Below are 13,785 nucleotides of genomic sequence, written 5' to 3' on the forward strand. Positions count from 1 at the left end.
TATCTGCTAAGGTAATAGTTTCCATTGTCACAGGCACAGGTTCTGACACACAGGGAGCAAACCATGGATGTTCCATAGAGCCAGAACTGTAACTGTGAACTGTTCCACTTTACCACAGATCCTGAAATAATGACTCCAGAAACATTACTTATGAATAAAATGCCTAGGTGACAAGCTATGGATCATTTCTGCTAGGTTGTAACTCAATGATCCCGTTTAAACTAGTCTAAGCTCTGCCATGAGTCTGGCTACTTCTCACCTGTTTCATGATCTGTCTCCTCCAAGTCCAGGGTGAATCTTTTCCTGTAACTGATTCTATCCCAGAATTCCTCTCTCCCTACCAAAAGGCTCAACTTCTATTTCCTGCCTCAGCTGATAGGCCATCAGGCTATGCTTCCATACGTAACAGTACACAAGAGATACTCTTTACAGACAACTTAGCACATGATAAGGTAACAGGCCTCAGGATGGACCCACAAGGCTCCAATCTCTCATCAAGCAGAAAGTCTCTACGGACACAGACTCTTGGATCTCCTCCACTGGCAAGCACAAGCAGCTTCCCTTGAGAAATAGCCTTTCTGGCAGAAAGAATGGTAATATAGATACAGGCAAAAGCCTGTCAGCATTGAGACATATGTTTATTGTTCTTTGAGTTTCCAAAAAGAGACAAAGGAGCACACACATAGAGGTATATCCTTTGTGAAGTGACTTGGGAAGCCCAGAACAAAGGTTAGCTGCAGCCCTTCCTGGTGACAAGTGGGTCAGGGATGGTGCCCTGTCTTTTTGCCTTGACTGCTCACCTGTCCCATATTGACCTCTGAACTATTACAGAAACCGAAGCCACATTGAGGGCATCCGGTGGGCCTCTTGTTTAGAACACTGCTAGGGGTTTCCCACCAGGACGTGTTTCTGCAAGCTAGAGCCTGTAAGTCATTCTTACCACAAATCATCCTGTCTGTTCATCTCAAGGGTGAGCACAGAGCACAGCGTATTACGATCAGCGTTTTGTAAGAGGAAGGAGGAGTCCCTGGTGATAAAGAAACATTAGTGTACAAAAGGAAAAGACACACCAGAAAGGTAGGAAAGACCCACATCAGGACTCACCTAACAGATGCTGAAAGCTGGCTTCAGCTCTGCAGATAATGTCCAAGAAACCTCCTCTCTGGGGACAGAGGAAGGAGCCTTCCCAGAGCTTATGTTATTGGCTATTCCCTACAGTTTTGTTTTGTGGGAGGTAAGAACGTGTTCTTAGGGAACTGGGCTTGTGAAACTGGGACATTTCTGCAGTGCATCAAAACTTCTCTCTTGTCTGGGTCTTTGTGGCTGTAGAAGGTACAGGTGTCATGGGCTATGCTACTGGAAAGTGAATGGAACTCTGCTCCACAGAGAGGAAGTACTGAGAACTTGCCTAGTCCAGGTGCTGATGCAGGAGCCAGGAGGGGACAGGACTGTGACAGAGTCCCTCTGGGAGAGGTGGCATCACTGCCATGCTCACATCAGACAGGAGATGCCTCGGGGTCAGGGACCACAATTCTCTGGTAAATGTATGGCCAAGAATAGCTACATTCTCTTCTAGCAAGAAGACAACAGTTCAGCCACTGAGCCAGGCCTTCTCCTACACAAACAGAATATCCTGTTTTCTGTGGAAATTATTTTGGATTAAATGATAGCTGCATGCTTTCCCAGAGCAGTGGTTGCCTCAGTCTGACAGACAGTGAAGGTGGCTGAAGCTCCTGGCTCCTCTGCAGACATGTCATTCCCTGGGGACATGAGACAAAGCTCCAACACCTCCCTCCCCTGCTCTCCATCCTCCTACCCTCTCCCAGTCTCCTCTCCCTCCATCTTCCCCTTGGCTCCCTCATCCTGTTCCCTCCTCCCCCTCCTATCGCCCCGCCCCCTCTTCTTTGCACTTCCTCACTCCTCCTTCTTCCATAACCCATCTTGTCCCCTCTCTTCCCTATCCTTCCTCGCCTTTCCGTTCCTCTCTCATCTACTTTCCCATCTGAACTCCCCTACAGTAAGGATGAAGTTTACAGCTGGATGGCCATGTTTACACAATCACAGGATTCAAATGTGGTCCCTGATGCAGAGAAGTATGGGCATGTTGGCGATCTGGACATTCTCCACATCCACTCCCACACCTGTGATGAGCCAGAAACTTTTGCCAGTTATGTCACTGGGCCACACAACAGGCTGCCCAGAGAGGTCTAGAGATCTGCTTACCGTCACACAGCCACCCTGGCAGATGAATTGAAATCTGGGACTAGTGTCAGAGATGCAAACAGCATTTGTTTTTGTTCTGTCAGGAGGTCAGAGGACAGGAGGACAGGAGGACAGGAGGACAGGAGGACAGAGGACAAGAGGACAGGAGGACAGAGGACAGGAGGGCAAGAGGACAGGAGGGCAGGAGAGGAGGATAAGAGGACAGAGGACAGAAGAACAGAGGAGAGAAAGGCAGGAGGAGAGGAGGATAAGAGGACAGAGGACAGAAGGACAGAGACAGAACAGAGGACAGCAGAACAGATGACAGAACAGAGGACAGGAAAACGGGAGGAGAGAGGACAAGAGGACAGGAGAAGAAAGGACAGGAGGAGAGAGGACAGGAGGACAGGAGAAGAAAGGACAGGAGGAGAGAGGACAGGAGGACAGGAGGACATGGGGACAGGAGGACAGGATGGCCCCAGAGCTGCTGTGGGCTGTGAATGGTGGAAGCAGAGTGACAGCCTGAAGGATTAGACTGCAGAACATGACTCTCTCAGCTTTCCCCAGGACACAGCTCAAGTGCTGCTTGGTGTGAGGATGGATGTATGTTTAGGCTGTGAGATGCCAAGAGCAAGAAATTGCTTCACGTCCCACAGTGTATTGGTTGTGTGGATGTGAAGTAAGAATCTGGAATAAACAACAGCTGGTGTCTGTGATTTTGTGGGGTGGCCACAGCCTATTGTGTGAGGTGAGGACTCATTGCCCATGTCTTAGCCCACAATCTTCGGGACTATGGACTGATTGTGATATAGGAGAACAAACTCTCTCCTGTTCTGTTTCCCATGAAACCTGTCCCACAAGACATCGTCTTCTAGACATGGTTTCCCCAAGGAAGACAGGACCCTCAACTCTCCCCAGGGTCCAGTCTCACCAGTTTGCTATTGTCTCTCTTCACACTCCACCCTAGATCCCTGAGTCTCCCAGGAGCTCGAGTATCCAGGCTGTGGTTTTGAGGTCCATCTTCCAAACTAAGCCTGGAGACAATGCTCACAGCTAGCAGCTTAACCAAATACCTGGGCTTTTCCAATTCAGCATATGCCACACTAAGGGACATTCTGAGTGACTGAAAATGGATGAACTGCTGTCACAACTCAGAAGCCGAGCATAGATGGGGAGGAAGTGAAGTGTTTCTATTGTTGTTACAATCTGGTGGTTTGCTTCTTCTTCAGGTAAATGGAACATGACATTTGACTCACTTGGAAAATTCATATTGGACAGGAGAAGAGCCCTGAAGGTGTCCATGATGAAAGTTGAAGAACTGAGAACACTCTGTTTCCAGAATGAGATGAAGTGCACTGTGGTGGAGATGAATTACAAAGGCAATGTCAAGCCACGTTCATCCTCCCTGACCAGGACAAGATGCAGCAGGTGGAAACCAGATTATAACCAGTGACCCTGAGGAAATGGAACAAATCCCTGAGGCCCAGGTGCATGTCCACAGGACCCAGAACTGTCACAGATCCCTGTACTGATGCTGTTCTGATGGCCACTGTCCCTGTACCTCAGATTCTCACTTAGATTCAGAGTAATGGCTGAAGTGTCAGCAGGGGACAGGTGGAGTTGAGTTGAATTCCCCTCCCCTGTCTCAGTTGTTTGAGGCCTGGTTTTCCTGTGGTTTTTATTGTCGACAAGATGAGATCTGCTCAAATCAGGAGTTGAGTGTTCCTGTGTCTGTAACAGGCTGTAAATGACAAGGAGACTTGAATGAGATTTTGGAAGGCAGAGTTAATTGTGGTTGGGATATCATGTTTGAGAATCAGCTGTGTCTTTGTAGCCATCTCATCCCCTTATCAGCCATTCATTCGCCATGGATGGAATGATGACTTGAACACCTACTATGTGCCAAGTTCTGACTTAGAATCTGAGAGAATATCGGCGAAAGCTGGATAAAAATTCTCATCCTCGTGAGCAATCTTGTAAGAGAGGAAGAGAGGATATGGGGGGGGTGAAAATAGAAATAATCATTACTTAATAAGTTAAAGATCAGTTTGAATTCAGTGGTGAAGTTGAGAAGGACAACCAGAGGTAAGGAAAGCCGGAGAGTGATACAGTGTCCAGTGTGACTAGAAGGCTCATTAGGTGATGTCTGAGGACCAGCATGGCAGGGAAGAGCTGCATTTTGTGGATCTAGGAGGAAAGCACTCTCAGTTAAGGAACAATTAGTATCAAGACAAGTTGCCTGTCCACTGTAAACACTCTCAGGCACTGATGGATAATTAATATACGTAAGGAAGAATAAATCCTCGAGGACTCAGTATGGGTGGAAAGTTGGTTCTGCTCTAGTGAGAGAGCTGCTATAGAACGCTGCTCCTGAGACGTAAGTTGGTTTGAGTTGGGGACAGATTCCAGTGATTCCTAGATATTATCTAGGTGATGAACCCTCTAACAGGAGAAACCCAGTGTGCAATAGAGGTGACAGACTGTGGAGAGGAAGATATGCCTGTGGAAACACTGCAGCTCACTGAATTTGAACATCTGGGAACTTCCTGTGTGGCTTAGTGGTTTTTACGTGATGAACATCCATTGTGTACAAATTTAATACTAGGAAGTGGCTGAGGGTTGGGGTGGGAAGGGGGTATCAAAAACACCGTGTGTCTTGCCCGTATTTCCTTGCTTCTGCTGGATGGCCCATGAGGTATCATCATAGTCTGACACATAGTCATCTCAAGACTTTGTCCAAACAACCTGACAGAGGAACTTTCCATGTGCACACGTCCACACATCAATAGTCAGAGAATATCTGCCATGGAGCACAATGGGAGCCATAGGAACAGTGGAGACAGGAATGACAAGGACCATTGAGCTCCTGGCTTCTCTTCCACACTCATCAACCACATCAGAAAACTAATTCAAAATTCAAACGTATAAGAGCATTGTTCCATCAGGTGATGAGTTACCCCCTGAGCCCAGGAGGGCTGGAATTCAAAGCCTTCCTTGTGGCAGTAGGAATGGAGAATGGTGCAGCATCTTTGGAAAGGTTGATGCAGCAATCACACTGTAGGCAGGTACTCAGAGGAACAGGAAGCAAGGACATTGCAGACACTGCAGCCAGCGTCCACCATGCTTCTTCATAGTACGGAGAGGGTTTGTGACTCAAGTGTCCCCCAGCTGATGAATGGAAAAGCAGATCTTGCTCAGGACACTGACTATTACTATGTTAGACAAACAAAAAAGATGCCATTTCATGCTGCCCTGTATGTGAGTCTCCCAATATACTCACAGGGAAAGAAGCCAGACACAATAGGGCCTGTGTCATGTGACCCATTGACCTGTGATATCCAGAACAGGGAAATTCATGTACATACAGAGTGTTCTAATGTTTGCGGGGAGCAAGGGGAGGGGAAGGGAGTGACTCATCAATGGTTGTCCAATGCAATCTGTTGAGAAATGACGACAGAAGTTTGAAGCTAGACACTGGAAAATCACGTGGGTGGATAGGTAAGCATACAACACCCAGGCAGGAATGATGTGTGAGACCTGAGGGAAGGTTCTCTGAGCTTTAAGGATGTGAAACGGATGGGCAGCAGAGGAAAGGCAGAGGGTAGTGAAGTATGGAGTGGGGAACACCAGGCTCCTGGGAGCAGAGCTCCTCTGTGTCACTCCCAGTCTTCCTGAGGAGGACTTGGCCAGTTGCAGTCCCACCTCGCCAGTTCCCTGGCTTTGCCCTTTAAAGTGAGGAGAAATTGAACTGTTTAGTGTCATGCCATCCACTCCTCCTTCTAGGACCAAGAGGAAATATCTGAGAGTGAGTTCAAGGTCAGTAGGGCAACCTAGTGAGACCCTGCATCAAGACAAAACAAAACAACACAACACAAAACAAGAGGATTGTGCACACATTCACAAACACACAGACAAACATTGCACACCTGCTCAAGGATGACTTATTTCCTATGTGTCAAGCTCTGAGTTCAAGTTCCAGTGCTCTCATCAAAAGGAAAACCCATCTTATGAGCCCTGTGGACATAATTAGTGACATTTTTACTGCTGTCTGGGGTCAACATTTTGACTTTCCTGTCACTGACAAACAGCTTGAGGGACTTTGTTGCGTGAGGAAAGAGCTATGCATAGACACCTCACCAACCCAGCTCCCCTCGTATCTGACAGCTGTGCAACATTGTGAGCTCCCAGAACTAAATGACAGCACACTTCAAAGTGTCTGCTTTTATGTCACCTGAGTCTGTATGGTGGAGGAGAGGAAAGGTTCTTGGTTGGTTGGTTGGTTGGTTGGTTGGTTGGTTGGTTGGTTGGTTGGTTGGAAAGGATGTCCCTTGCTGACCTGAAACTTACTCTGTAGACCAGGCTGGACTTTAACTCAAAGATCTGCCTGCTTGTGCCTCTTGACGGCTGGGATTAAAGGCATGTGCCACCACTGCACAGGTTGGAAAAATTCTTAGAAATCGAGTGTGTAGACTTTAATTTAATAACTTTCAGGAAAGTGATAGAGAGGTATGATATATAGATAATTATATGTATGTTTTATATATGTACATACACACAAGGGAAACAACAAATGTATGTATATACACATCATATATATATATATATATATATATATATATATATATATGACATGTATTAGTCTGGGTTATCTAGAGTCAGAGAAATTATGGAATGTCTCTATATATTTAAGGCAATTATTGGAATGACTTGCAATTTGCAGTCCAATGAACTCAACAATGAGAAGCTCTGAGTGGGAGTCTAAGAATCTAGTAGATGCTCAGTCCCACAAGGCTACATGTTTCAGTTGGCCTTCTGTATAAGCTGGAATCCTGATGAGCTGGCAAGTAAATGCAAGAAGGCAAAGTAGAGAGCATGTTTCTTCTACCATTGTCCTTCTGTAGGGCTTCAGGAGAAGGTATGGCCCAGATTAAAGCTGTGTACTACCACACCTGGATTTGGAATTTACTCTGTCCCAGACTGGCATTCCACTCAGAGATCTGAATGGCACTGCCTCCTGGGATTAAAGGTGTGTGTCCTACAGGACACCTGGCTCAGAGACTCCTCTCAGTCCTTAGTCGGCCAGATCACTTTTCTTCCATCCCTGGACCCAAGCCAGCTGAGGAAGCTCCAGAGATGCAATTGCTGAGGTTTATTCTCTTCCACAAACTACATACTCACTTTTGTGCATCCGAGTGTCAAGTCTTACTGACTGGTCATTTTCAATCATTAGGCTCATATAAAACCGACCACCACCATAATGTCCATCAGCCCAACCTGTGTCCTATCCCTCCAGGTTCCAGTGTCCAGCCACAGCTCTGTTTGCCTATATCAGGCCCTCTGCACAAGAAATATCCAGGTTAGATCCCTTCCCATCCCAATCTCCTGCCTCTAAAGTATCCTGGCATGTCTAACTGCCCTGAGAATGCACTGCACTCTGAATACCATCATCTAGCCCAAGGATGTCTACCTGAGGCCTGATGAACCAGAAATACCTAGGTCAGGTCCACCTTCACGGATAATTTCTACACCAAGAACATACAGAGACAGTGAGAAGGTCAGATTAAGAACACAATCAACAAGGACCCAAACAATATGACATCTCCAGAGCACAGCTATCCTACAACAGCAGACACTGGATATCTGAACACAACTGAAGCTCTAGAGAATGACCTTACATCCAATCTTATAACGGTTGTAGAGGCCTTTAAAGAGGAAATGAATAAATCTCTTTAAAATGTAGAAAAGTACAATTAAACAGATGAAGGAAATGACTAAAATGGTTCAAGATCTGAAAATAGAAATAGAAGCAATAAAGAAACACAAACGAAGGCAATCCTGGAGTGGAAAACCTAGGGAAGAGAACAGGAACAACAGACACAAGCATCACCAGCAGAATACAGGAGATGGAAGAGAGACTCTCAGTAGTAGAAGCTACAATAAAAAAAAAGCAATATATCAGTCAAAGAAAATGTTAAATCTAAAAAATTCCTAACACAAAACATCCAGGAAATCTAGAAGTCTATGAAAAGATATAACCTAAGGATATTAGGAATAGAAGGAGAAGCACCCTAAGGTCCAAGGCCCAGAATATAATTTTAACAAGATCATACAAGAAATTTCCCCAACCAAAAGAAAGAGATGACTATAAATATAAAGGAAGTTTGGCTAAGGTCACCCCATTTTGTCCTGAGAATCTCTGACCTCCCAGGTCTCAGTTGAGGGATATCTGGGTTGCTTCCATTTTGTGGCTATTACAAATAAGGCTGCTATGAACACAGCAGAGCACATGTTCTTGTGGCATGGTGGGGCATCTTTTGGGTATATGCCCAGGAGCTGTATAGATGGTCTTCAGGTAGAACTAATTCCAATGTTCTGGAGAACCCCTACATTGATTTCTAGAGTGGTTGTACCAGTTTGCAATCCCACCAGCAATGGAGGAGTGTTCCTCATTCTTCACATGCTGTCACTTGAGTTTTTGATCTTAGCCAATTCTGATTGGTGTAAGGTAGAATCTCAATGGCATTTCGATTTGCATTTCCCTGATGACTAAGGACTTTAAATACTTCTTTAACTGCTTCTTGGTCATATGAGGTTCCTCTGCTGTGAATTATCTGTTTAGCTGTGTACCCCATTTGTAATTGGATTATTTGGAGGTTTTTGGAGGTTAACTTCTTGAGTTCCTTACATGTTTTAGATATTAGCCCTCTGTAGGATGTAGAGTGAGTGAAGAATTTTCCCAATCTGTAGGTTGCAGTTTTGTCCTATTGACTATGTCCTTTGCCTTACAGAAACTGTTCAGTTTCATGAGGTCCCATTTATCAATTGTGATCTTAGAGCCTGAGCCGTTAGTGTTCTGTTCAAGAGTTTCATCCTGTGCCTACGAGTTCTAGGCTCCTTCCCACTTTCTCTTCTATTAGGTCCAGTCAGACAGGAGCCTGATATAGCTGTCTTATAGAGGTCTGCCAGAGCCTGACATATTTAGAGGTGGATGCTCATAGCTAACCATTGAACTGATCAAGGGGTTCCTAATGCAGGAGTTAGAGAGAAGACTGAAGGAGTTGAAGGGTTTAGAGCCCTGTGGGGAGAGCAACAATACCAACCAACCAGAGCTCCCAGGATCTAAACCACCAGCCTGGGAGCACAGAGGGAGGGACTCATGGCTCCAGCTGTACATGTAAGGGAGGAAGGCCTTGTGGAGCATAGGTGGGAAAGGAGATCCTTGGTCCCATGAAGGCTGGATGCCGAGTATGGGAGAATTCGAGGGTGGGGATGTTGGAGTTGGGGGGTAGGTGGGGGCACATCCTCATAGAAGCAGGAGGAGGGGGGATGGGATAGGGGGTTCCTGGGCAGGGGGGAGGGGAGGAATGTGGTAAGGGGATAAAATCTGAAATGTAAATAAAATATCCAATAAAAAATTAAAAAACAACTACACTCGAAAAAAAAAGTACACTTGAAAGCTTAAGGACAGAAAGAAAAAAAACACACCAAAGAGCAGTAGATGGCAGAAAATAATCAAGCTAAGGACTGAAATCAATCAATTACCAAAAAAAAAAAAAAAAGAACAGTATCAAGAATCAAGTAAACCAAGAGCTGGTTCTTTGAGAAAATCAATAAGATAGACAAACATTAGCCAATCTAACTAAAGGTCAGACAGACAGTATCTAAATTAACAAAATGTTTAGGTACTTGCCATGAATTCCCGATCTCTCCAAGACTTTTAACATGAAGGGTTGTTGTATGTTGTCAAAGGCTTTTTCAGCATCTAGTGAGATGATCATGTGTTGTTTTCTTATCTTGAATTTGCCTATAAAGTGGATTAAGTTGATGGATTTTCATACATTGAACCATCCCTGCATACCTGGGATGACGCCTACTTGGTCATGGTGAATGATATTTTTGATATGTTCTTGGATTCAGATAGCGAAAATTTTATTGAGTTTTTTATGTTGATATTTATATGCAAAATTGCCCTGAAATTTTCTTTCTTTGCAGGGTCTTTGTGTGGATTAGGTTTCAGAGAAACTGTGGCTTCATAGAATGTCACATGCAGTGTTCCCTCTGTGGAATAGTATGTGGAATATTTTGAGGAGTATTGGTATTAGCTCTTCTTTAAAGATCTGACAGAATTCTACTCAAAAATCATCTGGATCTGTGTTTGTTTTGGTTTGTTTTGTTTGGTAGGTTTTTGATGACTTCTCTTTCTTTAGGGGATATGGTATTGTTTAGATCATTTACTTGATCCTGATTTAACTTTGATATGTGATATATGTCTAGAAAAATCATCTATCTCATCTAGATTTTCCAGTTTTGTCAACAATAGACTTTCGGTGTAAGATCTGATGATTCTTTGAGTTTTCTCAGTTTCTGATGTTATGTCTCCCTTTTCATTTTTGATTTTTTTTTTTAATTTGGATACTGTCTCTGTGTCTGTTAGTTAGTTTGGCTAAGGGATTTTCCTATCTTGTTGATTTTCTCAAAAAAAACAGCTCTTGGTTTTGTTGATTCTTTGTATTGTTCTCTTTGTTCCTAATTGGTGGATTTCAGCCCAGAGTTTGACTACTTTCTGCCATCTCCTTCTCTCAGGTGTGTCTGATTCTTGCTGCTCTAGAGCTTTCAAGTGTGCTGTTATGTTGCTAGTAAAAGATTTCTCCAATTCCTTTATGAAGGCATTTAGTGTTTTGAGTTTTCCTCTTAGCAGTACTTTCATTGTGTCGCATAAGTTTGGGTATGCTGTGCCTTCATTTTCATTAAATTCTAGAAAGTCTTTAATTCTTTTTTTATTTCTTTCCTGACTAAGTTATCATTGAGTAGTGCTGCATGAATATGTTGGGCTTTCTGTTGTTTTGTTGTTATTGAAGTCTAGCTTTAGACCTTCATGATCATCATCAATCATGAGATGGTTTCAGTCTTCTTTTATCTATTGAGGCTTGTTTTGTGTCTGATTATATGGTCAATTTCAAAGATGGTCCTATAAGGTGCTGAGAAGAAGGTATATTCTTTTGTTTTGAGATGAAATCTTCTGTATGTATCTGTTAAATTGACTTGGTTCATAACTTCTGTAAGTTTCAGTGTGTCTCTGTTTTGTTTGTTTCCATGACCTGTCCATTGGTGAGAGTGGGGCATTGAAGTCTCTAACTATTATCATGTGAAGTTTAATATGTGTTTTGGGTTTTGTAAAGTTTCTTTTATGAAAGTGGGTGCCCTTGCATTTGGAGTATAGATGTTCAGAATTGAGACTTTATATTTGTGGATTTTTCTTTGATGAGTATAAAGTGTCCTTCCCCATCTCTTTTTGATTACTTTTGGTTGAAAGTCTATGTTATTGGATATTAAAATGGCTACTCCACCTTGTTTCTTAGGACCATTTACTTAAAAAACATTTTCCAGCCCTTTACTCTGAGTCTTTGTTGCTGAGGTATGTTGTTTGTATGTGTTAAATGATGGATGCTGTTTATGCATCCAGTCTGATAGCCTGTGTCCTTTTATTGTGGAATTCAGTAAATTGATGTTGAGAGATAATAAAGACCAATAATTGTTACTTCCTGTTATTCTTGTTTTTGGAGGTGGTATTATGTGTGTGTGATTCTCTTCTTTGGGGTTTGTTGAGAGATGATTAACTTCTTGCGTTTTCTTGGATGTAGTTACCCTTCATATGTTGGAGTTTTCTTTCTAGAATCCTCTGTAGGCCTGGATTAATAGAAAGATATTGTTTAAATTAATTTTGTCATGGAATATCTTGGTTTCTCCATCTATGGTAATTGAGAGTTTTGCTGGCTATAATAGTCTGTGCTGGCATCTGTGCTCTCTTAGGATCTGCATAACATATGTCCTGTATGGTGTAATTCTTCTATGTATACGTTCATGTGTTACTTATTTTTTTTCCTTTACAACCTTTAATATTCTTTCTTTGTTTTGTACATTTAGTGTTTTGATTATTATGTGGCAGGAGGGTTTTCTTTTCTAGTCCAATCCATTGGATGTTTTGTAGGCTTCTGATATGTTTATAGCCATCACTTTCTTTAGGTTAGGGACATGTTATTCTATAATTTTGTTGAAGATGTTTTCTTGCCCTTTGAACTGGGAATCTTCTCTCTCCTCTAATCTTATTATTCTTAGGTTTGGTCTGTTCCTTGTGTCCCAAACTTCCTGGACATTTTTGAGTTAGAAATTTTTTTATACTTTGTATTTTCTTTGACTGTTTTTTCAGTATCTTCTATGCCTGAATTTCTCTCTTCCCTCTCTTTTATTTTGTTGGTTTACTTGCCTCTGTAGCTTCTGATCTCTTTTCTAGATTGTCCCTCTCCAGGGTTGTCTCCATTTTTGTTTTATCTATTGCCTCTATTTCCATATTTAGGTCTAGGAGCATTTGGTTCAATTTCTTCACTTGTTTGATTTTATTTCCTGTATTTCATTAAGATATTTACTTGTCTCTTCTTAGAGGCATCTATCTGTTTGACCACATCTCCTTGTATTTCCTTAAAGGAGTTATTTATATCCTCTTTAAAGAACTCTGTCATCTTCATGAGATGGGATTTTAGGTAAGAACCTTGTTCTTCAGGTGTGTTAGGATATCCAGAGCTTTCTGTGGAAAAAGAATTGGGTTCTGATGGTGCCAAATTACATTGTTTTCTGTTGCTTATTTTCTTGTGCTTGCCTTTTGCCATCTTATTGTCCCCATTGTTAATTGGCCTTGGTGTCTCAGACTGCAGCAGGCCTCCTTGGAGACAGATAGACAGGTATGTGTTTCCTAGGTTAGAAAAGGCCTCCTGGGAGGCATACATTGCTGTCTCTGCTTAGGGAAGGCCCCCTGTTTCCCTGGTTAAAGCAGGCCTCCTGTGTCCCTAGTTAGGGTAGACCTCCTGGGAGACAGGCAGGCTATGGGGTTTGGAGGACAAGCACATTGCTGTGCCATGGGTGAAACTGAAGGCACAGACCAGAAAGGGGATAAGGCTCAGGCAGAGCCCGATAGATCCCACTTCTACTGGGCTCTGACGAGGTCCAAGCTTGTGTGGATATTGGGGTGGAGGTCTCACCTGTTCCCCTTATTAGGGCAGAGCTCCTCAGAAACAGACAGGCTTCGGGGTCCAAGGATAGGCACTCTTCTCTGCCATGGGTGCAGTTGAATGCACAGAGTGGAAGGGTGTTTACAAACTTAAAGTGAAAAATGCATTTGCCTATCTTGATGAGGAATCATGAGAGGCAACAGATTTTGTGTCTGTATATAAAACTGTAGAGGTTTGAGGAAGAATGTGCTTATATATCTCACTGCTTAGACAGTGGAACACTTTAAAAGGATTTGAAAAGATTGTATGGTTTTGTTGGAGGAAGTGTGTCAATATGAGTAGGCTCAGTAGTGTTAAAGCCTACACCAGGCTCAGTCTCAATCTCTGTCTCTGTGCTGTGTCTATTTTTGTCTCTGTCTCTGTCTCTGTCTCTCTCTGTCTGTTTCTGACTGTCTCTTTCTGTCTGTCTCTTTTTGTCTTCTGTCTCTCTGTGTGTGTCTCTGTCTCTCTCTGTCTCTCTCTCTGTCTCTCTCTCTCTGTCTCTCTGTCTCTCTCTCTCTCTCTCTCTCTCTCTCTCTCT

Source organism: Grammomys surdaster, unplaced genomic scaffold, assembly GCF_004785775.1.
Source record: "Grammomys surdaster isolate TR1022 unplaced genomic scaffold, NIH_TR_1.0 144, whole genome shotgun sequence".
Lineage (NCBI taxonomy): Eukaryota > Metazoa > Chordata > Mammalia > Rodentia > Muridae > Grammomys > Grammomys surdaster.